This window comes from Dromaius novaehollandiae, chromosome 16 (genome assembly GCF_036370855.1).
Source record: "Dromaius novaehollandiae isolate bDroNov1 chromosome 16, bDroNov1.hap1, whole genome shotgun sequence".
NCBI classification, from domain to species: Eukaryota; Metazoa; Chordata; class Aves; order Casuariiformes; family Dromaiidae; genus Dromaius; species Dromaius novaehollandiae.
The window spans coordinates 8,568,744-8,593,539 of NC_088113.1; the positions used below are offsets into that span (position 1 = coordinate 8,568,744).

General features: G+C 40.7%; 1 long non-coding RNA gene across 1 annotated transcript in view; it reads left to right on the plus strand.

Moving 5' to 3' along the window:
- The window catches only part of LOC112979126 (uncharacterized), a 69,987-nt gene that overhangs the window by 11,149 nt on the left and 34,042 nt on the right, over positions 1-24,796 (plus strand). The window contains exons 4-7 of the long non-coding RNA XR_010391866.1: positions 9,445-9,700; positions 15,290-15,373; positions 15,772-16,025; positions 17,080-17,229. This is a non-coding gene — a long non-coding RNA (uncharacterized LOC112979126). The remainder of the gene's footprint in view (positions 1-9,444; positions 9,701-15,289; positions 15,374-15,771; positions 16,026-17,079; positions 17,230-24,796) is intronic.

Sequence of the window (24,796 nt, forward strand, 5' to 3'; positions counted from 1 at the left end):
TGTGTATATACCCGTATATACGCATTTTGTGCTTCTGGTCAGGTTTGTGCAATACACAACTTGATGCTTTGCCTGTTCACTGGTCTGTCTGTATTATCGGGACTGCACTAGCCCTGGAGTCATTCCTCACTTGTAAGGGTGTGGGAAGAGCATCTTGTCTTTCCCTATGTTAAATACTTGTGTATCAGTGGTCCTGCTGTGCCCTTTGCAGTTTTCCTCTACTTTGGAAATGATGCTATGTAGAGTTACAGGTGTTCAGCTCATTGCCAAGAGATATTCAGTGCTGTCTCCCCTTTTCTCTGCATCTATATACATTTCAGTCCTGAAATGACAGTGTCCCTTTAAAATCAATGAAGTGGGAAATCGCCTCTCCTTTGTCTTTTCCCTTTGGACCTGGTCTGCAGTATTGCCTCAATCCCCACAGAGAGGGCAGTTGCTCAAGGCTGAATTCAACTGTAGTGCAGACAAGCAGGTATCTGTCTCATCTCTTCCTAGTGTGCAGCAGGCATCCCCAGCCGGCAACGAGCTTTCATCTCAGTTGATGCACACTTGTGCATCTTCAGTCCAAACAGGGAGCCCAACTCCACCATATTGGCATGTGCTGCTCAGGGGAAAATAAAACCATCTGCAAACAGCAGAACGCCATCAAGTACAGCTGTTTTGCTCTGGGTTTCCATAACGCTGCGGCAAGTGTTGGCTGAACGATGTGTAATACATGTGTATTGCATGTGCGCATCTACATGTAGATGTCTTTCTAAAAAGCACTGGAAAAGGGCATCCCTGTAGCTGGCTGAAACTCATTTGTCTTTTGATTTCCTTACGGGCTTTCCTTCTGGATGAAGTGTCTATAGCTTTGAACTTTGCGAGGCTGGAGGCTGGGGCCTTCGTTTGCTGCTCAGCACTGCGCCCCGGCTCGTTTGCGTGGTGTTCGTTCGGGGTGTTGTCAGCGTGCTGAGCAGAAGCAGCGAAGGGCCGTGCCACTCAGCCCGCTGTGACCGATCTGGCAAGAATAACTCCCATATGGCGACACGGAGCAAAGCAGTTACTTCTGCTTGGATTCAGCTCTGCAAAGTCGGTGATCTCCTGGTAGATCTACTACTATTTCTGTCTCGTTGCCAGGCGCTTCATGCTTAAGCTTTCAGCAGATCAATTTTCTTCCTTTGAAAGAAAAGTAGCATGTTAACCTGTGTGCAAGAGAAATGGAAAACACTCCTCTGCTTCTCCCCAATGTGCTGTGCAGGTGTGGAGCAGCTTAGAAAAAGTGATAAAAGCAATTAGTCATCCGTGGAATTGAAGGAGAAACAGAATCCAGTTTAAAGCTTTGTCTGTATTTGCCGTAAGCCTTTGAAATACCAAGAACGGCTTTGTCATTGGATGGATGCCTGCAAAGAGTGGACAAGCAGTCAGGTGTTTGTACTAGGTGGATTTACAGGCTTCTGCTGTTTTCTCATTCCCTAACCACTCATCTCTAGAGCCTTGCGTCTTCTGTATGGACTTGTGACCCCTCAGCCCTCCAACCGCAAGGAGGGGAAGAGAAGGAAGGAGTGGAGAAACCAAGACGGATTTTTTCCATGTGAATTTGTGAGATCTTGTGACTTGTGAGCTGGCAGGAGTAGAAGGGAGAGAGGCTCTGCACACCCCCTCCAACACAGTGGGGATATGGGAAGGCAAACAAGGGAGGAAGAAAGCTGGAAGGTGGGTTTCCTTCCAACCCTGTTCTTTGGACAGAAGTCCTCTCTGCCAGTAGGTCTTAATTTCCCTCCTCTGATCACTGACTACTTTGAAACTCTCCATGGAATAGAGCAGCTCAAAGAAAACAGAGGCAACAGATAAATCATTCCTTCCTTGCGCCTCCCCCCTCCCCACCAGCCCAAATGGCTAAAATGTCTTTATTATTTAAAAACAACAACAACAAAAAAAAAACCCTAGTGAGAGAGAGAGACACAAAGCAAAAGAAAAGGAGAGATTTAGGCAGCAAGCCACAAATAAGCACCATCAATCATAGTGCAGTCAAAAATGTACATGTGTTGGTACCTGCTAGTTATTGGCAGTACTCAAGAAGTCTCCTGAGTACAATCTTCAAGGCTCCTTAGATAAATAAATAAATAAATAAATTCCATGCTCCTCTGAAAAACTGCTTGTCAGCATTGGAATGGCAGGTGCATTAACTCCCTAAGAACCAGATTATGCCCTGCATGCCAAAAAAATGCAAACACAGAGAAATAAGATGTCAGTCAACTCTTGTATCCTCTCTGGGGTTTTTTGGATTTTTTTGGATGGAAAGTAATTTGAAATATAAATAAATGCCGTTTGTTGTATAAGTGAGTCTATGAAAAAGAGAGATGCAAATACATACATCATCCAGTTATCCTGTTTCCTCCTTTACCAAAAATTTGCATCTGTCCAATGTGTGATTCTTTCTTCTCTTTTCATAGTCCACAAAGATAGCTGAAAAGTTCAGATTTATTGAGTAATTTACACTAGCTGTAGTTGTCACCTATCTGCAATGAGTGAGTTTGGCTTGAGAAATCAGACATGCACTACAAAACCCACCCGCAGTCAGGGCCTCGCTTGTGCTGTCCTGCTGTGGCACGTGATGTGTTTAGCTGACTAATGCCTCCTCCTGCTGCTCTGTTCTTGAACCCCTCTGTGGGCTTCTTCTCCCCTCCTGCTCAAGCCCCTCGTGTAATCCCCCAAACCTTGATGAATGTCATCCTGGTGACATCTGGCTGCCTGCTCATCCCTTGCCTTGGCTTCTCTGCCTTGGAGCTCTGAAACATTTCCTCTTTAAAAAAAAAAAAAAAAAAAAAAAAAAAAAAAAAAAAAAGAAGTCCCTCTCTGAAAGCTGCTTTCTTTTTTCCTTAGACATCTCGTAGACTCTCCCTTTCCTCGGCTTTGCTTTATTCTCCTTGGTTGTGGACTTCAAGTTGCAGGTGGTGTGGCCTCGGCTAGTTCTGTAGAGGTTTTTTATCTTCTCTGAAGCTGCACCTCACCCTTCTGCTCCTCCCCTGCTCCTTTTCATACATTTTTATTGTCCAAGAGAGTGGCATTATTCCCAGTGGAAGTACTGAAGGAGCAAAGTCCTGTCCCAGGCTGAGTAAGGCTTGCATGACCCAGCACTAGAAGATGAATGGATTTGGGGAAATGGCCACTAGACCTTTCCTGAACTTGACAATGTGTTTCCTAAGATTCCTATCATATACAGGAGGATGCTGATTATTTTTAGCTGTGGGTGAGCCAGCTGTTTCTAGGCCAACCTTCAACTGTGCAAAGGCTAGCGGAGAAGCCTGCCTGGTTCTGCTCTGCTCTCTTTTGGGCCTGGAAAGGCACCGGAGCCCAGGTCCCTCTTGGAGGCTGTGTGGTGGTGGGGTGGTGCCTGATGAAGCCAAGGAGGGAATATGCTTCCTTTGCGCCTTCCAGCAGAGGAGATGTGTTCTCTTCTGTACCCGATGCTCTGTATCAGACCTTGCAGTATGGCTTATTTCTCACTAGCACCTTGATCTTATTTAGTAGACTCATATATAAGATCTGGCTAACTTTCAGGGTCTTTTTTCTGGTTTCAGCATAACCAGCCCAGGTATAATAGTGTTAGAGGAAGAGGCATCTCTAATGGGCGAGTCCTTGAGGTTCAGTACCACCTTTGCTTCTTTAGTGTCACTGCAGTTAGTTCACCAGTTAACTAGATTAAAATTAACCTGGCTATATCCACGCCTACCGCGGTCATGTCTTGGCATGTGCATTGGCCATGGCTTGAGCAGGACTTGTTGTGCAAAGGCCATGGAACAGCTCACCTGATGACAGTGACCCTGGGTGACAATTGGACCAGTTTCAAACTAGCCACCCAGAGATAAAAGACCCTTAACTTCATTGCAAATTTATGGATCCATTTGCTTCTCCATGGGGGTTATTTTGATAAGGTGTGCAGTACATTATAGGTCTGGTGCTACCCCTCTTTATCATGTAATGAAGAAGTTTCTAAAAGAACTCACATTTTTTTTTTCATGGCTTGGTCTTAAATTAATGAGACACAAAAATTTATGAGCCTTCCCCCCTCCAAAATATCTTCAGGGATGCCCCTTGACTGTATTGAACACAGAATGGAGATCTGGGTTTGGGGCATGATTTGCTGTGGGAAACAGATAATAACCTCATAAGGAGGATCCTGTTTCAGAGTGGACAAAGAACAACTAAGTTGGGATTTATCTGTTAACTGATTCAGGATAACAACAACAAAAAAACCCCACGTTACAAAAACCTACAGGAGTCAACTTGCCTGCATTATCCATGTCTGAGCAAAGTCAAAGCAGATTCTTGCCTCTCCAAATACAGCAAAATTGCATGTCGCAATCTTGAAACAGTCCAATTTTATGATGACAGAGCTACAAGTTCTTCTATAATTTAGATAAACTGGTTGTGCCTTCTTAATTTGTCTTTATTTTTGACTGTATCTGTTTTCTCCACGGCAAATACAAACTCAGCCCTGAGCTTTCCACAGACTGCGGAGCATGACTGTCGGCCCTGCAAAAGTCGCAACTTGGAGGAGGAAACGCAAGGAGAGTTGGAGCCGTCTTTACACTCGGTGCAGCAGTTTAGTTTTGTACAAGGCGAGAAATGTTTGTTTTGGAAATTCTTAGGAGTTGTCCTGCAAAGATAGTAAAAGAGCAAATGAGAAAAGTAGAAAATAACTGTAGAGCCTGGGATGCAGTAGCTCTGGCCCAAATATTCCTTTTCTTTCAGAATTAAGGAAGGTGCTTGGAACTGTTGGTGGAAAAAGAAGTAATCCCAACTAACAACTACAAACTGGTTTCAACTGGGGACTGTGTGGCCTCCTAACTCTATGATATGCCCTTCTGTAGTCCACTTTCTCTTTCAGACCACACATTTATTTAATTTAGAGCCTACTGTTGGCAATGGTTTTGCAATGGGTTGTGGGTTAGGAAAAAGTAAAGAATTTTTCCTTAAGCAAAAATGAGATGACATTGCACAGGAAAAATAGAGAAAAAATAGTTTGGCTTTTTTTTTTTTTCCTGCCTTGCTTCTACGTGTGATGCGAGCAAAAGCAGTTGCATTTTTGAGTGATTTAATAACAAAATGATTTTTATTTTTAATTTGCTTTCCTTCCTCAAAAGAGAAAGGCCACAAGATGGAGCTCTGGGGCTTTCCACTGGAGCTTTCTGTGATTCACGGGTAAAAAGCCATTTGAAGACCTTGAAATTATGTTTTTTATTAATTTTTCACTCAGTTTAATTTTTACATTCATTTTAAAATGTTCTGGATGTTATAATTGTAAAATATAATTTATTGTTGCTGTTCGGTATTTGCTTTTGCTTTTTAAGATCTGAACTTTTAATTTTATATTTATGATTGTAACAGGGTAGCATTTTTCAATCTTCTGGGAGGCTGGAATTCCAGAGACACTGCTAGACCATATAATTCTTCTAAATGACACTCTGACTATGTTGAGGAAGCTCTCAAACCTACCCAGGTCTATATGCAAATATTAAGCGCTGGCCTTCCTGCATGCGTGAGAGAATAAATGATGTTTTGAAGTGCTCCTCTTTCCTAATAATCAATGAACACTTAGCTGGTAAAATTTAAACCAGCGCAGTGAATTAGACGTGGATTCTTCAATTAAAACAAAGGCATTTTAGATCCTAAATTATCTCTCTGTAATAAAAGGAAAGAATTCAACATTCTGCTGTGAAAAATAATAGCCTTTCTTTCCTTTTCTTCCTTTCTTTCCTTTTCTTCCTTTCTTTCCTTTTCTTCCTTTCTTTCCTTTTCTTCCTTTCTTTCCTTTTCTTCAGAGAGGGTAAGCTCACTTTTGCATAGTATTTCTTTTCCAAGTGAACTGGTGCTAAGTACATCAGATCTTTCCAGCTTTGACTGCTGTTATGACAGGGCTTGAGTGTTTAATTATGATTGTGTTGCACAGACAAGGTGATTCGTTTGACTCGCTGGAGTTTGGTTGTAATAGCTCCACGTACACGCAGTTTCAAATGACAAGAAATTGGTTTTTTTAGATGTTTATACACTATAGCTCACATACAGAGAAGACAATGAGATTCTAGGAGCTGATGGTCTCCTGGAATACTGCTTGTTAATTACTTTAACTGGGACAAGCAAACATTTTCAAAAAGGTTTATGAAACACTTCTGGGCTGGAATGTGCAATACTGGTTACTGAAAATGTACTTTCCGCATTTATGGAAGTTAACATTTTTATTAGAAATTTGAACCACTTGATAGAGGCTTCCAGAAAAATTAGTCTCTAGTGTAAGAGTGTGCTGATGAGCGCTGTAGTAAACCTTCTGTTAAAAGTGCCATGAACTTTATGGGGAGTTGCATTTGCTCATGTGGAAGATAAATTTGGCCCAAGGTAGAGCTGACCACATATTGAATAATTCATTAATAGAATTTATCCTCTTTCTATCTGCAAACTGTCTGAACAGTTTGATTTCTTTTCTTTTTTTTTTCTTTTTCTTTTTTTTTTTTATGTGTGTTCCTCTAGTCATTGCTTGCTGGATACTTTGTGACTAATCCTTATTCTGCAAATTTTAGACCTGTTCATTTAGTCTGACTGAGGGATAGGTTTCCCAATGCTGCTTTTCTTTCTTGAAAAGACAGATGAAACTTGGGTTTTTGTGTTCTAAATTCAGAATTCCCCTATTTGGTAATTCCTATAAATATGCATGCCAGGAGAGTCCTATGCTAAGAGTTGTCACAAATTAGCAAACACAGGCAGTAAGAGCACTGTTTGGTTTCATTTTGGTTTTTGATTCAGGGAAATAGTTGATTCTTTTTATTGGGTATTTTGCTTAGTTATAGGTATTATTTCTTCTTATAATTCAGCTAGCTGTCTGAAAGGGCTTGGAAACATCATTATTTCCTTGTTCTTTCCTTTTTTTTTTTTTAATGTTACAAAGAACAAATTTAAGGTCTGAATGTGCCTGGCGTAGTTAATAGAGATACTTGTTAGAAGCATTTGAGGCTAGTTTTCTGCATGGTGCCCAAAAGAAAAATGAGGTGTCGCTTTGATTAAACCTTTTCAGCTCCTTTATAAAACACAGCTACTTTTTAAATAGAAATGAACTGCTCTTGCACCCTCCTTTCCTTCCCCTGCAGCCTGCTTATAAAGAACTTCAATGCAGCTAAATACCCGGGGTGAAACACGAGCAATTCCCGCGTAGCCCAGAGCATCTTGCCAGGCTGGTTACGCACAAGTTCCTTCACTGAGCAACCTCAAGCCTGCACCGGGGGCCTCAACGTGCATCTGCCCTACAAGCATCTGTCGTTCAGCTTTTACTCGTAGGGTCAGAGACTCCCTCTTTGCCCTTCTGCGGCCCTGTCGGGCCGTTGAGAACCCCTTTTTCCCAGTGGGATGTCCCCGGCTGCTGCAGGTGGTGGGAGCCAGCCAGGGCTGGAGTCCTCGGTGGCTCCGTTGCATCTGCGGCTCGTAGGGCTGACGCCAGTGCTCCTCTTGCTGAAAAAATCCTCCTTCAGTCCTTGAAAAGCAGAGGAAAACAGGCAAGACTCAGCCCAGCCCTTAGGATGTTAATAACAGACATTTTGCAACTTCTTTAAAAATGACGGCGGAGACGTGAAACTGATGGATGTCTTAATATATTTATTTGTGGCGTTTTGATCAAATGCCACGCTGATGGGAAGGGATATGTTTGCAATTAGAGACAATGAGTTAACTGTAATCTTTTTTTTTCTTCCCTGTCTTTTAAAAGAAAACACACATTTAAAAAGAGTCAAAAAGAAAAACTTTGGAATTTTTAATAGTACAGCATTGCTTTTGGAAAGAAAAATTTGTTGAACAAAGAGCAGCTATTCTGCAAGTAGCTATAAGGAAAATAAGATATTCCTCCCCTTCCTTTTTCTTCCCCCAGTCATCAAACAATTTGATTAAAAAAAAGACTTTAGATTTATTAAAACCCAGTAAAAGAAATCCTACTAAATGTAATAATTATAATGTAGAAATTTTAATCTCCTCTTAGAAACATTTATCTCTTCTTTGTACTTAACAATTCAAAGTTCTCATTTATGGGGTTTTGCAACACACATTACAATATTTTGACAATTAATTTGTTACTCCTTCTCAAGAAGTAAGAGAATTATTAATTGTACCCTTATTCAGAAGTCATACTAAAGCTTTAAGTTAACATTTCCTAATAGGCATTTAATTCTGATTTAATAAGACCATTATTGCATGATAAACAAATATCAATTGATTATTAAACACATTTATTTTGGATTAACAGCAATTCCATAGAAAGGATAGCCATTAAACATCAATGAAAAAGCTTTCATTAATAAACCGATTTATTTACCATGGCATAAGTGTCCTGTTCAATCTAAATTAAATATCTATTTGGGATCCTCAGCCTGTAGTGTTACCAAAGGCATCTTCATGTTTGAACACTGCACAAAAAGCATTTCTAGTTCAGATTTGCAAGATGCAATCTCAAAAATAATCAATCCATATAAAAAAGACTTTGGTTACTGCTAGATAACTAATTATACAGACACAGTCTTTGTGCATGTCTATATGAGATGCTCTTTGTTATTCTCTTTCTTCTGGACTTTGATGCTATTTAAAAATAAATTTAATTATCCAGTGGTTATTTACACTGCATTTATTTCTTCCATCTAGAATTCTTTTCAAATTTAAAACCTGAAGGTCACTATAATTTTAGAGCAGTTTATTATTCATGGATATTGCAAAATTTCGAGAGAGAAAAATTGCTTTATTTTAAAATTGGAATGCAAGAAAAGAATTATAAAATTGAATGCACCGGGCCTGATCCTGCATACTTTGTAGCTGTTTTGCAACTTAAAACTGCAGAATTGGGCTGAATATTTTTCTTCATTAAAAGCAGTTATTTAAAAACTACCATTTAAACAAAGTGCGTGCGTGTGTGTGTGTGTCACATACATATTTATGAAAATATGACAGGATATCTATCTTTTTTCTAAGGGTTTTCCCACATGATTTTATGGGCCTTATCTGGTAAATGCACACGAGTAAAATTACTCACATGTACAAGTGCTACGAGGAATGTGCTTTGTGTCAATTTTCCTTTGTTTTGTTTTTTTTTAAAGCCCAGATGTTACATGCAGCTGCAGACTTACTTAACCTTATAAACCAATTTAGGGTGGCTTGTATTTGTTAGATTGTGGATTTTTGAAAAAGATGTTTTTAAAGAAGGCTTAAAAGGTATTTCTCTGTTGCAATAACCCAGCTAGATGCACGGAAGACCTTACAAGTAGCAACCGGTTTGGGTCACGCAGGCTTTCCTCGCCTGGGAATCACTGAGCCTTCCCGGATGGGTTTGCTGAGACCAGGACCTTGCTGCCACGTTTAGTGTCAGGGGTTTTGGGGTGAGCCGGAAGAAATTGTGCTCCCGCATTCGCCTGGCATTTCATTGTCCTCTTGCAGGTTAGACGTTCCCCGTCAGCGACCCACACCGGTGAGGGGACAGGGGCCACAAGAGCTGGAAGGGCAGCCGGGGAGAGAGAGAGTGCTGCTGCTTTCTTTTCTCCTTGCTCGGTGCCTACGAGCAAAAGCAACGCTGCAGCGACACAACACGAGAGCAGCTCTAAGGAAACGCTCCTGCGAACAAGCGTAAATGCCTCAAAAAACGTGCTGCTGCCGGAGAGCCGAGAGGCCCTGGGTGAGGCTCAGAAAGGAGCAGGTAAGTTGGTAGCGGCGGATGATGCAGATGCAAACGAAGGCTAATCTCTGCCTTGGTGTGCGAGGGGTAGATTTACTGCTATATGGGCCTGGAAGAGGTCTGCTGCGAATGCTGAATTCCTGGCTGCTGGTCCTGTCCTCACGTCCCAGCAGAATAAACAGGCGTTTGAGGGCAAGTGGACATTAGAAATGTCATGTTTCAGCAGCTCTACTGCAGTAGTCGCCTTGTCTTCGGGCTTGCGCAGCCCGTCCTCTAGCTGTGCCGAGCTGGGGGCTGCGTGTTGTGTGCTGCCACGTGCGTTACGGGAGAGCAACCTCACCTGTGTGGTCTGGAGAGCTCTGTCCAGCCCGAAGAAAATGTGACGTGAGATCTTCTTCCTCTAAAGCAGTTAATTTGGCCATGACTGGAGAAAGTAGCAGAGGTTGAGCTAGCTGTGTGATGTTTTTTGTGTTATGGCAAGACAATTTGGTTCTTCAGGTTGTCTGTAGACTTGGTGGTCCCTGTGCCTCTTCTCCTTCCCCCCCTCACCACTCAGAAAATGACTCTGGAAAAAAACTATGGTCCCTGGATGATCACATGGGGATTTCCCCAGCCTGCTTTTGGGGGCGAGGGGCAGCAGATGATGAAAGACACGGAGGTTTTCTCTCAGACAGGTTATCTAGCGTTAAACAAAAAATGCACAATAAAAATGCTAATAATGCTTCCTTTATTTTCATACTAATTTATGAGAAGCAAACTTGAACATTGGATAATAGTTAGATAATATTTTTGATATATTTTTGGCTGTATGATTTCTTCACTTAAAGAGAAGCTAGGCTGTGCATGTTTGAAGTGAAAAGTGTTAAGAGAGAAATGAAATTTGGGGTAGGTATATTAGGATGGAGAAAACTTTCTAATTATCAGAGGACCGGTGGGAATTTCGCCTGAGTACAGAACATGGAGCCGAGTTCCTCATTTTAATTATCAGTTCCTCCTTCCCCTGGATGTTTTTGTGCATCACTATCTGTTGAATGCCTTTGGACCAAACTGCCCTATTTGTAAAGGCACTTTGCACGTGAGTTTGAGGAGGTAATGACTGAGACTTGTTGTGACTTCTTCTCCTGTAACTAGTCATTGAGTGGTCTCCTCTTCCCTCCATAACAGCAGGTCTGTTAAGATGCATTTTCCAAGAGAGAGGTGAAGGATTAAAGTGAGAAGGCATTAGGTGCAGGGCTCCCCTCTGCCCTCCCCAGGTGCCGAAGAAGCACTGAACCAAGAATCCCGACTCCTTGCTCAGGCTGTTTCTGTTCCCTTCCTTAAGTCCAGTGGTCAACTTACAAGGGGGGAATCGGTCAAAGAGGAGTTGAATCTAATGCTGTAAATCATGATAGGAAGCAGTACCGGGATAAGTTGCTGTGGATGGTGTAATCAGGCCTGGAGCCAAGGTGGAGATCTGAACTTGCGTGGAGGAGCCGGAATTAGCCAGAAATGCCCTCCTTGTTCTAACGTTATGGCTCTGCAGTTCGATTTCTAACTGGAAGTGGGGAGGCAGCTACAGCCGTGCGTTCGGCTGTTACTGACAGGGCTGTGGTGTTAAGCTGAGGCCGCTGCCTGACAGCTCTGCTTTTTGCAAGGTTTCTAAATTTCTTTCCCACATGTTTCCTATATCTTCTGTATTATTGCTTTTAAATCACTCTTCCTTTAATTGGCTCAGGAGAAAGGACTGATTTCTTTGCCTCTAACTTTTCTTTTTTCCCCATAAAGTATTTAGGAAAAAAATTGCCGAGTATGTAAACTAGAGATCATTAGAGGTTGTGGGTTTTTTTGTTGTTGTTGTTCTTCTTTTTTAAAGACGAGATTCAGCAGAATGTTGTTTTCTCCCAGGCTCTGGGTCTCTATTTCGGTGATTTTAAGCTGCGTTATTTATTTATATATTTATTCATTAGATAGGCCCACAGTCAAGGAGAAGGGGAACGCGGGGTTATTAATCTTTCCTGTCATCCATTCACAGATGTGAAGTTCACACCACAGCAAATGTGAAGTCAGCAGTACGCAACCACAAGGTGGAAACTTCAAGCAGAACAGGCTGAACGGAGCGGGGGGTGGGAAGAGGAGAAGAGGAGGGGAAGAGGGAAAAACGAAAAGGGGGAAGGGAGGAAAAAGGACAAGGGGAGTGATGAATGAAGAAAGAGGGGAGAAAGACGGATGAACAAGGGAAATGGGAAGAGAGAAATGAGACAGATGGAAAAGGGTAAAGAGGAAAGGCAGATAAGAGAGAAGAAAGTCTGAAGAAAGAGTAGGAGAGAAATGAGAGATACCAAGACAGAATATTTAAGATAGGGTGTTAATGTAGCCGGGCCTGCCTGGGTGCTTGGATATCCTGAAGATGTAAAGGGTAATCACTCTCTCAGCATGTATATGCTATTGATATGTTAATATAATTTTCTTTTTCATCTGAAAGCAATGAAGTTTTCAAACTGCCTGATTAACTAGGTCTGGCTGTTCCTGTGTATGTACATGTAATCACAAACACACGTCATACATAAATATTTATACTCTATACACAATAGTGTCTGAAAATTCCCATAAAACAGCAGCCAGCATTAAAAGTCCTATTAGTATTGATGTGACATTGGACAGACATGTTTGTGCTGATATAACCTACAGCAATATCAATCCTCATACAGCTTTTTGGGAATACAAAATGTAAACAGACAACATTAATAGAAACATTGAGTATGTTATATTAAAAACAAGCCTGCAGTAATGCAATATGAGGGAGTATAGGCTTGCATCTGGCCACAGGTCATGTAAAATAGACATTCTTCTTTAATATGACATAGTTTATCTTACCGAGTTTTTTAAAAAATGAGTCATTCATTGTACCATAAGACTTAGCTATTAGAGCTTGCTATTTTTATATAGTAAAAAGAACACAGCTAAGTTAGCTCCTGATATATATACATTCACATAGACATATACACACACACACACACACACACACACACACACACACACACACACACACACACACACACACACACACACACGTGTCCTGCCAATGACTTGTTAAATAACTGTTTTAGCTAATTTACAGGGTTAGTCATATAGAGAAATGACTCATTAAATGAGTTCAATGATTTTGTTTGGTCAGCTCACAACAAAATCACTTTACATGGTCACCCTGGTTAGATTCCCACATAGCAAAGCCAGATTTTATTCTGCCTCTGGTTGTTTCAGAAATTCTGTGAGTTCGTCTGTAGTTTTAAAGCATGGGGAGAGCAGCAAGTTAGTGCGGGCTCCAGAGCCAACCGTGGCATGAGAATCTCTATGGGACTGGGGAAAAGATTAAGAACGGCAGATCAAAAAGCATAAACTTCTCTGTAAAAGTCAGCAAAAGTAACCTGGCACTTTTGGCACGTGCTCTTACTCTTTAAAAGATTTAGGAGCTCCTATTGCTTATGCTGGCCAGAGATCTTGTTCCTGCCCAAAGCCTAAAGCTAAAATCTAACCCTAAAAATAACTTTCAGAGTATTTACCCCTCGATTGCAAGGTAGGGAAAAACACTCAGTATAGTTTACAGAAACCTTACTGTCTTCACCTGGAATACTTCCGTGAAATGTCTCTGAAAGGCTCATTTCTTCTGAGTTAAATAGCTCCATCCTGCCTTCAGATACTCACAGTGTAACTTGGCCATTTTATATAAATCTTGCATTTTCGTTGGAGTGTCTGACAATCTGCTGGACTTAAGATCTTCTTATAGCAGGGTCAAATATTGTCTATATGGCTAAATTTCTTCTCCTCTGAGTACATGTTTACTGGATTTTTTGGTGTTCAGATTGCTACAGGCTTCTGTGAGTTTTGTATATCTGCAATAGGCTTTTGTGTTATGCATCTGGGATCAGTAGCTTTAGGACTTAAACATATCTGTTTTGTTCTTGTATCAGTTCATAATGTTCAGCATGCTTGGGTAAATCAAGGAAATAGCTATGTAATTTATATTGTATGTTAAAGTTTACTGTATTACTGGATCCTTGCTACAAGGTGACTGAGTCTTTCTGTTGCTAAGCTCACACTCATGATCAGAGCAGTACAATCTTACTGTCCTTTGCTTTATGCACAAAAAGCAAGTGTGGATGCTGTACTGGGGGGATTGTCTATGAGAGATCCTGTTTTAACGTCTATGAAAACCTGTTTAATCTTAACACTGCTCATTAGAAAACAAAGGAAAATCGTCTTTCTGCTGTCAGGGTCTTTACAAGGTGGGAATTTGTTATTCCTACCTAAAAGCGTGTGCTCAGAGTGAATGTAGTCAGTAATGCTGGTGGAGAATGAGTCAGATCTCTGGCTTAGGGACAAATCAGTGGAGTTATGTTGACTTTAGTTATTTTGGTTTGATTTACCCAGGCTGGGAACTTGGCCCTTTTCAGGGAATGTATTCAGAAGCCTCGACAACTCAAGACGCTTCTTCTCCTACCCTTCCTAGCCTAATTCGGAAACTCCTGATAGAGTGTCACTTTCATTGAGTTTCTGGCTTTGGTCTCTTGTGTGTGTATGCAATGAAATTGGTTTTCTTTTTTCTAAGCAGAGAAAAAGTAGAAACAAGACAAACTTCCCCTCCCTTCTCCAAAGGTTCAAGAAAGAAAGGGATAAAAAAAAGAATAAATAAAAAAAAAAACAGAGTTTTTTTTCCTCCTTTGGAAGGACCTCCCACTGACTATATCATTATCTGTCTCATGTAAGATATTGGATTCAGGATCTATAGCAGTAAGCTGTGCTAGTATTGAATCTCATTTGATTTAATAATAAACCTTCCTATTCCCTTGCCTGCTCAGTCTCTCTGGTCTTCAGGCAGTAGTAGCTCTCCCCTATTTTCAGCCATAAAGGGAAGCATAATATACTGTCCTCTTAATACAGCAATATGGAGACCATCATCCTTCACTGGACCTGCAGATTCTTGTCTTGCATGTACAGTCCCCTTCCTCTTTCCCTCCCTCTACGCATGCATATCATGCAGCCCCTTCTATGCATGTTCTCTTTGCTTGCGGTTATTCTCTATAGGTGGACCTACTCACAGTGAACCTGGCAATGATGTAATATTTATTTTGAGCAGACTGAAGATCTGGAATTATTTCCGTGTTCTCCACTGTATAAACTATAGTTTTGGAGATAGTCTGAATATTTTGGGGAGAGAGAAAAGAGATGGGGAATAAGATTCAATTTAAAGTGAAAAGGGCCATCAAAGAATTTGTTGTAAATGGGCATTTTCAATGTATTAGAAAAAGGATGAAAATAAAGCATAGAGTAAAATCTCAAATCTTGCAGAATTAACAAAATAGCAAAGTCTATTCGTTAAATAGAGAAAGCTTTTGGAGTCTGTCTTTAATTTTCAAATGGGAGTTCTTTTGCTGGATGAGATGAGACTTGGCATATGTCTTGGCATGTATATGGATATGCAAACTTTGTGTCTGCAGGCTCTAATTTCCCTAGAAGAATTTAAGTAAACCTTTCTGAAGCCAGTAGGAGTTAACTGTATAGCAAGAAAATGTGCTCTATGTCTATATAAAACTTGGAAAAAATGAAATTCTGTTTTCTGCTCTTCTGTGTCAGATAAAGTCTAGCTTTGGAGAATGTGCAGAGGCAAGATTTCATTTTGCGAACTGGAAAAGACTGAAGCTCAATTACAGATGGCAGGCAAGTTGGCAATCCTTTTTAGCTTGTTTTAGGCATATATTATGTTTAAGCCTGAAGGATATTAAGTTTCTGCAAGTTACATTAAAATAGAATACGTAGTGATAGAGGATTCCAGTTACAGAAAAAACTGCATTATGAGTACAAGCCCTTATTAGACTCCAGAGAATCCACAAGAGCAAGCCAATAGGAATATTCTTACCAAAACTCAATTACAGCTTGTATATAGTAGGGGAATCCAAAACTGTGGTGCTAATCTGTAGGATATGGTAACTCATGAAACAACTTGCTTTGAAGTTAGGGTGCTGTTGCGATGAAAATCAGGGTAGCCAAACTCTTTTATGCCCTTACTGTTGGCTTATACTGAGTGAGTTTCTAAAATCTACCTGCCTCTCTTGTAGGCAACCCACTCAGAAGTAGCAGTGAAAACCTGGATCCCAGTGATTTCCAATGCATGGTTTTAGACCCTTGAAATACTGGAGGCGACTCTTCAGCAAGAGGACCAAATCCCTGCCCTAAATACAGCGATAGTCTTTGGGGTGTCTCGACCACGCTCTCATAGTCGCTTTGCCTTCATAAAGGATGCGTGTTTGTCAGGCTCGAAAGACTCCGCGCCTCCAGAAGCATCATCCAGTGACGCCAGGCAATGGGAAAGGTGAGAACCATTGCTTTGAATTGTAAAATCACCCTATCCATAATTCATGAAGGGACCCGTGCCATAGCACAAGGTTTCAGTCCTCCTGCAGCTCTGGAAAATTGGACAACTTCATAATCTTTTATGAAAATATAATGTATTTTTTGCTGCCTTTTGAGTAGTAAATTATGAATTTGAAAGTGGCAAATATTAGGAACGTGCCTTTATCGCTAACAAAACTGGGCAGGAGAGAAAAGGAGTCTGCAGAGCCTTTGACAGAATGTTTAATGACTTTTGTGATTACTGTTTCCCAGAGGCGATGTGTATAATATGTATTTTCCCTCTTTCGTTTTATCATAACACTTATGCTGGAGACTGTTTTGTGTCTCTGCATCCATGAACTTCTTCCTCAGTCAAAGGTGGGAGTGATTTAGAGCAACCACAGCAAAAGCTACATTGCGAAGCCTTCTCCTTCCTTTAATGGCAAAATTGCCCTGCTTTAGTTTTGCTCAGCATTATGAAATGAAATGCATAAGTCCCACATCACCATATCATAAATAGACAGTAAGGCATTAAAAGTTTGCAGTACCAGGGCAGTTGAGACTGAAACTCTGACAATCATCTTGCAAATGAACAGAGACTAATTGCAACAATGCCAGAATAGACACCATCTCATGTGTACTCTGCTAGAAGAAAATGCAAAATTTTTTCATTGTGGATCTCTTCCTGTTCAGGAAACTTAAAATTTTGGACAGCTTTGGTGCCTTGACATCAAAATGTTCACAAGTTTATATAAAAATTGATCCTTGGATAAAACTTCAAGAGCTAACACTTTTAACTTTGATTAAAAATCAATATTTTGGACTTGGCAGCGAAACTACAGTTTTCATTGGTGTAAAATGAAGAACAGAACATAGGGAAAGGCATGTGTGCTCTTAAGAGAAAGATATAGCCTGGGAAGTGTGCAGTAAGGGAGTTTTCAGGGATGTACTTTAAGAATCAGGTGACAACAGGCTGAGGTAGCAAAGTATGCTTAGAGGGACTTCACTAGTAATGAAGAGCACTTCTCCTTCAGAATGGAAAAACCAGAGATGGGATGAAGGCTGAGTTCCCACTCAACTCTGGGAAATGGTCCCGCAGCCTCTGGACAGGGAGGAGGAATCACCTCTGTTCCTTTGCGTCAGATCGAGTAACTGCAGAACTGCTCAGACTGCTTTCATTTCAGGTGAGCAACACTGCAGATTGTTATCCTTGCTTGGATGAAAGTCAGTGCCAGCAACAGGCCAAGGATGTATTTCAGACACTTAGAAATTCACTCTCCTGCAAGACCAAAGCGCTAGAGAGCCAACCATGAAGAAGTACCTTCCTCAGAAAGAGGATAATAGCCGTGTCAGCTATAGAACTTGGAGGCAATTTAATCAAGTATTAAAAGAACAAGCCTAGCTCTTTGCATCAGTGAATGCCTCTGTTAAAGTAGTGCACTTCTACTGCTGTTCCCTAAGTCTTTTGTTGGATGGCCTCCAGGTAGAAGTTGGATTCAAAGCTGAACTCTCCCTCTGAAATCACAGCTGGTTTCTTGTAACAAAGCTCAATCTGCGGTGGTATAAATGTGCTGAAACTCAGCATGGGCTTTTGTTGCCTTGAGTTTAGGATGGGCTATCTCTACCTTCACTTCTGTTCAATATAGGTAAAGCTATTCAGATCCTGTGTGTGGCCTTGGACATATTCTTCAGCAGTCATACTGCAGTGTCATGTCCACTGAAATGTCTACACTTCTTGGTCTCCAACTTGTTCTCTCTAATTTCACCTTAGTTTCTTTCCATTCACAGTTTTGCAGTACGGTTCATGGCACCTTCAGATGAGCTCAAAACAATATTTTGTTTCCGTCTCCAGGAGTCTCCTTTCTCTTCCTTCAAACCTGACTTTAGCTCCTTCTTTTCTAAACTTTCCTCTCTTGTACTTTGATTTTTGGTTCCCTTAAACAGTCAGCCATTCTGAATGTTTTCTGTTCTCATTCACAGTGAGATGGCACCATTTTGCCTGTTGGCAACATTTTCCTGTTGATAATGTCATATTCAGTATTATCAAAAAGTAAAGTATTAGCTTCACAGACTCAAAAATGAGAACAGGTCACTGAGAATAGGAGATGAAAAATAACCTCAACTGTATTTGTTGCTGGCTGTAGAAAGCACAAGAAGTGTCCAGGTTTAGAGAGGAGAATTCAGGCCCTAAGTCTAGGATGAAATTTTTAATTGGCTACTGTGCTGAGAAAGGAGCAACCAATGGAATGATGCCCAAAGCTTTTAGCTTTTTTTTTTTTTTTTTTTTTTTTTTTTAATATAAATGTACTTATGTCATTGAAAGAGTCACTGGAACATGGGATTCTCAGTGCTTAAACCACTTCAGAAATAGGCCTAGGCACCTAAACCACAGAGGCTCTTCTGAAAAAGTGTACTTTGAGAAAACTTCTTCCTGGTGTGTTAGCAGGATGTTCTCCCAAGGAGCAGCCCCAAAACAGCTCCTTAGTTAAGGCTGAGGAAGCTCCAGTCGTCACAGAAGTTCATTGCCAGCACGGTTTGGAGCTGGTTATAATATGCAAATAGCTTTTTCACCATGAAATATTTTGTATTTTAAAAAATTAAGACAGCGTTATTTACTTGCTTCCCCTGCCCACCCCCGCCATGGCTGGTGTTGCTTATGTGCTGTTGGCAGATGGGATGTGGATCATTTTAATTAGATTTTATTGGACTGTTATACGGCCCATAATTGTGATCATTACTCATTTTCACTGTGGTTCAGACAGATCCTCTATTTAGACATGATGATATTTTGATGAGACAAGTCCCATGTAACTTGTTATGTTAGGGGCCAGTAGCCAAAGCTGTGGAATTAGGTGTTTTCATGGCATAAAAATTGGAGTAGATTAATAAAGGACGTAATGGTCAATTTGTGTTTCTAATTGTGCCCAGATTGTGGATGCTATGGGCAGAATGTCTCTTTGGGCTGCTGGGTTCTGCTGAAAACTGCAGGAAACAAAGAGCCTTTGCAGCTGAAGTCCAGAGTTGTAGGTACTGAGATGTAGCACAGAGAGGTGCATTCCTGCGTTGCACCTTCAGAGAGAGGGGGAAACCCTTGGTTGGTGTCAATGGGTGACCTTTTGCTGAAATGAGAGCTGTTGTGCATATTCATACCAGCTCCACGTCTGGCCTGTACACTTTTGCTCCTTCTTTGTTGTGCTTTTATGCACAGATATTCTTGTGGTGGATGTGAATCATTGCAAGATTATGGCTGGAGGCTGTTAAATGTGAAATGCAAATGGATCCATTGTACCTTCTCTGCATCTGGGGCATCTTTCTTCCTGCTGATGGCCCTTGCCTGCTTTTTGAGCAGTTGTGCTTGAAGCCTTAGATGTTCCCTTTGTTTCTTACGCAACATCTCTTTGTGAGTGTGTGGAGTCCTGCGGTAGAACAGTTATGAAGATGTTCGGACAAAGCTTTCTGTGCGAGGTGTGTCCTGTTGTCAGAGAACCGTCTTCTCACCTCTACTCCATGGGCTCCTTATTGCTGAGTGATTAGTCTTAGCTTTTATTCTCTTGACTTTCCAGAACCATGGCTAGTATTTGGACACAGTACTTCTAGGATACAGATCTAGTTCTCCCTTTATGTCCTGAGGAATGCTGGTCATGCACCACTGCCAGGAGTGATGGTTCAATAAAATTGTCAGAAATATTTAGAAGAAAGATTCACATTTTCCATTTCCACCTGCTCTTTGTAAATAAAGTTGCCTTTGGCTAATTATTTAAAAAATAAATTTCCCTTTTTAAAAATAACTTCCGACCTCAACAACATTGCATTTGCAGATGCCAAGATTGTTAGGGAATTGAAAACGCTGGGGGGTCACAGGCTTTTGGGTGAAAATATTAACAATTGCTTATGCTTGAATGTTATCTAAAATGCAAATATTTCTATCCCAATAACAAACCAGTAGATTTAGTTTAGCAGGAGAATCAACTGCAACAAAATTGGGATGCTACAAATAGTTTCAGCCTTCTGCAACAGAACGGGAAATGCTCCAGTGCTGTCTCCACACCATTATGAGACAGAGTATGATTCAGGATGTTCCTCTGGACATATACCTTTAAAAGGAAGCTGTTAAGGGTGACAGGTTAAAATTATAATTGAACGTAATGTAAATCTCAAGTCAGATTTTAGCAAGGATCAACTCATATTCCACTTTCATATGCAGCTAAGTCCTGTTGTCCCTCCAGCTGCCTAGTTTGTGTGCATTATCCCTCTTCTGGGTTGCCTACATATCATTTTGCTCTGTGTGCAAACTGAAAAGGGACTGATCTGCACAACAGAGAAGAGCTTGGGGTTTTTTTTGTTTTTTATCTTCTTTCTTTAAAAAAAAAAAAAAAAACAGATAAGGAGGAATGTCTGCCCTGTCCCTCCTGTGTACAGACTTTTGGACCTAAATCTACTCCCTAGTAAGTGCCGGTCTGTGTATTTCTTTTGCCTAAATGCAACCTCTTCCTTTATTTAAAAAAAATCCAGATTCTTCAGCATTTCTGTACAGAGGCAGAAACTGTTTCTCCTTTGCTCATCCAAACAGATAAATCTGGATCTAAATGCCTGTTGTACGCCTTCTCAAGGCTGTCGTAGACTCTTCCTGGGTTGCTCCTCTTCCACTCGTTGATAGATACCAGGAACTTAGTTCTGCGTAACCTCCATTAGCTTCTTGCTTCGTTATCCCCTTTCATTTCCTTGGATCTGGAATTCTTGTTTAGATACAATGTACTATAAAGTCTCACTTTCTGCCTCAGCTGAAAAATAAATGCGATAATCTCAACAGAGCCCCTCCCTACTTTTATCTTGTTATCTATCCTTTCCTTTTTTTAAACCATGGCTGTAACACAGATGGATGTTATCATAAATGGACAGGCAAAACTCCCTAACTCCCTGATTACTTCATCAGCCATTATGCTCTTGTTTATGGTCAGTGATACTCTCATAGCTGAAATATATAAATTAGCCCAAGTCAAATATGCCTTGTAAAGTATTAGTTACAAACTCAGCCTTCTTTTTCTGTTTAGTCATGAATGTTGTAATTCATTAACATGCACCCATTTTCTTTGAGTGTTTCTGTCAGTTGTTTTTGTCTGGGAATTGGACCAGCTCACCTTATAAAATAATTTTTCTCTTTTGGTTAGTGCTAATGGGCTCCAAATCAGTGTAGCTTGATGGGATGAGAGAACCTTTCCTAACAGGAGAATAATAATCACTAAATTCTGTTATGAATTTTCACACAAAGACTGTGTACTAAAATGGATGAAACATCATGCTTCATTCTCTCATGCTGATTTTTCAAGTGAATAATTGCAAGCCATGATTAATGTCACCCCAGAAATCTGGCATGCTTATTTGTGAACATATTAATGAGTCTAGTTTTATTACTACTCAACCAACTCTAATGCCTTAGTGTAAGCCTTATATTTCTCAGTTTCTCTATCCTTATAGGATATTTTCTTGTTTTTTCTTCACTGTATGTAGTCCAAGTTTTCGGGACAGTAGACTTTGTCTTTTCAAGACTTTGAGTCCCTGGTGTACTTACGGCACTATAGAAATCATAGATACTGCTTTGCTTGTGCTATTTAAGCTTGTCTGCTTCTTGCTAAGTCCCACTGGGGTAGGTGCTGTGGGCACATGATACACAAAACTGTTATACCAGGGTTACGAGTACTGGATGCATCTTTTTGATTTGGCTCCCAAATGTGCTCATGACTAAATGGTTTAGATAAAGAACATTACTTATCAAAATTGACACCACTGGCAGGATAATTCATGCAAATTTTCACTGCAAACAAACTAGGCAGCCTTTTCTAGTTGCATGTCTTAAGAGACAAAAAGTGGACTGGTTATACCTCATTCAAGGCCTAGAATTGAAGGGACTGACTCGGTTCAAATTCACATATTACTGTACTACAATATGCTCCGCAGCTTGCTGAGCTTCATCCGCAATGAACATAAGGCCAATGCGTCTTCATTTAAGAATGCTGAAAGAGGTTTTAACTTAACATATGACCTTCTGGTTTTGAGTAGGTCAGCATTTGTTTTGTGAAAGCTGTTTTGGCACTGGTTAGTCCTGCCTTTGCCCAATGCAAAGATTAAGATGGCAAGAACTGAGATTAACTGTTACATTACACTGGACAAAGAATTAGGGAATCTCTTCATATTGAGTGGGTGATGAAGTGGTGGATAAAATTTCATGTTGTTAAATGCAAAGGAAAGCACGTAGGGAAAATCAGTCCTGACTCTGTATGCTCGGCAGTGGGCTCTGAACAAGATATCAGTGCTAGGGAAAGAGATCTGGGAGTCATTTTCACAGAACTATCTACCTTATCAGTTCAGTGCTCAGATGTGGTCAGCAAAAGGAAATAAAATACTACTAGTATAAATCTTTGGTGTCCTCATAGTTTGAACAGTCTGTGAAGTTTTTGTCCTGTCATTTCAAAATGCATGGTGGAAATAGAGAAGGTACAGCAAAGGGCAGCAAAGATGGTTAAATATATGAACTAGTTGGTCACTCTGTATAGAGATGCTAACTTCAGATTTTTCAGCTTGGAAAAGGAAACCTTGCTGTGGTAGAGGTGTATAAAACCCTGACCTGCCAGCAGAAAGTAAGTAGGGAACAATTGATTACTGTGTTTCTCACAAGAAAAAATAGAGAACATCAAAATAATTTATCAGGTGATAGCTTTAAAATAAACAAAAGAAGGTACTTTTTCATATGACGCATAGTTATAGCATGGAGCTCATTGCCATGGGATAATGGGAAGTGAGAAGTTTACCTGGGTTCAAGCAGGCCAATTGATGGAAAAAATATAATCACTAGATAGTAAATGTAATATTAACTCTTTTGTATTGCTAAGTGTGCTTGACTTGTTCCTACACTTGTTCTTCCCCAGACCAGCTCCTGTTGGAGGTAGGATACAGGAAGACTACAGCTAGACTTTTAGCCTGCCCCAGTTCTGTCATTCTTATGTTCTAATGGTTTCAGCTCAGGGCTCTGGACAGGAAGGATGTGAAAAAGCTTCCGAAGGCCTGACATCTAAATGACTTCCTCTTTAGGGTACCAAAAAGAGGTCAAAAAAGCAGTTAACTTGGAGGCTAACACTTCCAGGCCTGCACTGACTGCCACCTGGGTGAATTTGTTTCTCTAAGGTTGGGCTTTGCTGAAGGTCCTGAGAAATACCTACATACAGGCTGCTGCAAAATCTGAGTTTATTTCTATGTTGCCCCAGAAAAGGATGCAGGAAGAGGGAAGAAAGAGGGAAAAATCAGCAAAAGAAAAGTCCTGTTTTACCTACTGAGAGAGCTCAAGATAGGGAAACATCTGGCAATGTTCACAATAATTCAGACATTGTCCCAGACCTTAATTACTGGCACAGGCAACTGTGGAACTGGTAGGAGGGAAGTGGATCGTGTCTGTGTGCTCCATCTGCTGCCTGCAGAGACGGGCACGTTCCAGGCCAGGTGTTGCTGAGCATTGCTCTTGTCTAGCAGCAAGATAAGTTTAATTAAAGGGCTAATTATTCCCACTCTGGAACGGACCTATCGTTGTACTTGCAATCACATTCTAACTCCTTTCCTCTGGTGTTCATGCATTTTACATTTATCTTCTATTGTCACGTTACCAACTTGTTTTGCTTAAGTGAGGAGAAGTCTCTGGTGCGTGTGAAAATTGGAAACAAAGGGACTTGGCTGGAGTCGAGTCTAGGTGATACTTCATTGTAATGGTATTTTTCAGCACAAAAAGGCATTTCATGCTGGCTTTCTAACTTTCTTGTGAAATAGGTATTTTACAGTTGCGGTAACTAAGGGCTAGGATCAGTGGAGAATAAGACCCAGATGTTTGTGTTCTGCTGCAACTGTTAAGAGCATCAGGCAGAACTCTTTCGGTTAAACCAGGAGTAACCCACTGGTTTCCAGAGAGTTGCTGGATTTACTTCAGAATAACAGGCCATGGGATTATGTCTGTTGAAGTTTTATCCTTTTTTCCATTCATTTTGAAAGCTGCGGTATAACCCATGCTTGCTTTCTCTGGCTTTGTGGACCAGGCAGAGCTCTGAATCCACTTGCTGGTATACACCAGTGGCAAATAGTCTTCTGGCACAAAATATTAGAGACTTGCTCTTTAAGAAGCTGTGATTTCCTGGGTCGTCAGTCCAAACTTACCTTTATTTTGACACTTTTTGATCTTACTGCACCCTGTCTAGGTAAAGCCTAAGTCTAGAGACAGGTCTTCCACAAGCTCCTGAAATTTGCTGTCCTCTCATAGACCAAAGTTCTGTTTTTACAAGGTCCATAAAAAAGGATGAACCCTGACCACCAGGTTGCCAGACAGCAGAGAGCTGTTTGTTGGGAATAAGAAGAACTTTAAGAAAAACATATCTTTAAAAACATATAGTTTATTTGCATTCTTATTCTCCTGTTTCCACAATACCCCAAAGATTCTGTGGTCTGCCTGTGGACTGGGAAGAGAGAAGGAATCCTCCTCCGATTAGTTTTGTGCCTGCCAGATTTTAGATTAAACTCGAGTGACCGTATCCTGCACGCTAGGACCTCTATTTTATGTCATTTCAGACCTTTTGTTGGTTAAAGCTTTGAGTCAGGTCAAACTGATATGTAGGTTTTTTTCCCCCCCTCATGTGGCCAAACTTCAAAAGACGTATTACTCATACTGTTTTAGCATTCAAGGCTTGCATTAATTACCCACTAATGGCTTTATTTTTT